General features: G+C 32.8%; 1 non-coding gene across 1 annotated transcript; it reads left to right on the forward strand.

The window, feature by feature from the left end:
* The first annotated feature begins 114 nt into the window (after positions 1–114).
* TRNAT-UGU lies at positions 115–186 on the forward strand. Its single transcript has one exon. It is a non-coding gene; the product is annotated as a tRNA-Thr (tRNA).
* Positions 187–2,431: the final 2,245 nt, after the last annotated feature.

The raw sequence follows: 2,431 nt of genomic DNA on the forward strand, positions 1-2,431 counted from the left end.
TTCCCTCCATTGAAAGATGAATCTGAACCAACCAAATTCTTCAATGAGAAATCAGTAAGGGGAAACCGTCATACTTTATTCAATAGCAACTATGAAATTATAGCGCCACCAAGAGCCCCTATAGCTCAGTGGTAGAGCGTCAGTCTTGTAAACTGAAGGTCTGTAGTTCGATCCTGCATGGGGGCAATTTTCATTTTTAAGTGTTAAACGGGACGAATGAGAAACGATTCACTTCGCCGAAGCATTGTTCAGCTCGCCCTTGATGAGGCGAGTCGAACCGGCTAGAACTTCGTCAAACATTTTTAACTTGAGCCAAAAACATGATCGAATTGCAAGTAATTGACGATTTGGCTCGAAAGTTAGCTTAGATTAGTCGGTCGGGTTTTTTTCTGCTCCCTCGCACTCGAAACTTGACCTCGAGAGGCTCGTGTCTACTAAATAACGATATTTTTTATTAAGTGCAAAATATGTTATGTCTTCTTTTGAAACCAAGCTCTTTAATTCTCACTTACTTTCAACCGCACATTCACACTATAAAATATTTTTGCACGTAAATTCGAAATTTTACTAATTTTTTAACCACACATTCTCAAAGAAACTACAATTCAAAATCTCATTGTTTTTAATCTTAATAAGCATCAAATAGATGCTTATTGTGAAATGTATGATTAAAAATAATTATGAGAATTAACGACTTTTATTTTAAAAGAAGACAAACAATGGTTGCATTTATTAAAACTTGCATAAAGTAAAAAACAAATATGGCGTGCCTTGTCACTGGTGCTTAATATAAGTTAAATATCGGTGTTTAGGAGATCATTTCCGTATGTGTGTGTGTGTGTGTGTGTATATATATATATATATATAATTTTCCCCTTGCTAGTTAGTTGAGAAACTCCGTGTATAAAAACTTACGTAAGCTCTTACGCAATTTAAAAAGGTTTTTGAGGTAGAAAAAAGGTATACCCCATTATCAATAAAATAAAACCTCAACTAATATAATTTATTAATTCTACGGTCTGAAACTTTCCATTAACATGTTGTAACTTGTATTAAAATTTGTCTGATTATAATTCTCTACTTACCTTGTATGTGCATTGTGTCAATTATTATTAAAGTTGCCTACAAGAGCTTAATTAATTTACTAACATTGCTTTAAAAGTTCACCAGTTATATATCTTGATAGTTGATGTTGAGTAAATGCAAAATAAAGTCCCATCTCGACTAGACACATTGTACGTAATAGATAAATAATGGGATTGGACTCATCTTCCTATTAAGTTAACATTTTAAGTTTAAAATCCAACTCCCGACAAATATTATTAGAGCTAGTCTCCAAGCTCAACTTTGTGGACGAACAAGATTAGCCTCAATTGTAACCAATGAGTTTCGACACTAATTAATCATGCTACTTGGGAAGATCCATGGTTGGCTCTCAAAAAGAATTGTGTACACGTAAAGAGGTAACCCTTGTCGCAATTGAAGAGTTGTATATACGGAACATGTGATCATTCCCTATTTGTGAAAGAGGACAAATTAATTATCGTTTGAGGGAAGATGAGATGACATGATACTTGACATATGTACAAACATTACATTTTCTTAACAAAATGAAAAAGGTTAATGCTTGTAATGTGTCGAGAGGTGTCAAAAACTCTATTGACATATTCTCATTTGCTAAGAAGATGTGATGTATCTATGTCTCAAAAATTTTGAAAGGGACTATAAGGGGATAGTAAGTTGGAGGCCATACGTTTGAGCTCTGTTTGAGAGGGGGATCGTTGGGAGTGCAAAGTAATATGCTTCCTTCTTGATTTATTAAAAAAAAAATGACAAGATATTGCATAAGAAAAGTTGAAATAATTGAAGCCTCATTCGAAAAGTTGTTAAAATTTGTTAAAATGTAGAACACTAGTCTTTTGCACTTTCTGCACACACATGCAATTGGAGAATGGAGAATGATTGTGTTAAAGATTTAATTACCCTAAATAGGTAAAGTGTTCACTCTTTGGCATGATATTTGACAAAGACAACTCAAATCTTTCAACCACCTATTTATAAAACTTTCTCGTTCGATTTTCTAACTTACACACAGAGGTCGTGTTACAAGTATGGTAAATAAAGTTTTCGCCGCTTTTACCAATTAAATGAACAACCGATTGATTAAAAATTTAAATCATAGTGATGTTCCATAAAACGTCTAGTCTTCTAATAAGGTGTTTTAAATTTACACAAATATCTGCAAGGACAACTTAAATCTTACAATCATCTATTACAAAAATTTCTCGTGTTCGATTTTTTAACTTACACATGAGGGCCGTGTTTAAAAAATTATGAATAAATAAATTTCACTCTTCTTTGACAAATTAAACGGATCAACTATTAATTATAACCTAAAATAGAGCGAGATCTCGTAACAAACCTAGTCTAA

This window comes from Olea europaea, unplaced genomic scaffold, assembly GCF_002742605.1.
Source record: "Olea europaea var. sylvestris unplaced genomic scaffold, O_europaea_v1 scaffold307, whole genome shotgun sequence".
Classification (NCBI taxonomy): Eukaryota; Viridiplantae; Streptophyta; class Magnoliopsida; order Lamiales; family Oleaceae; genus Olea; species Olea europaea.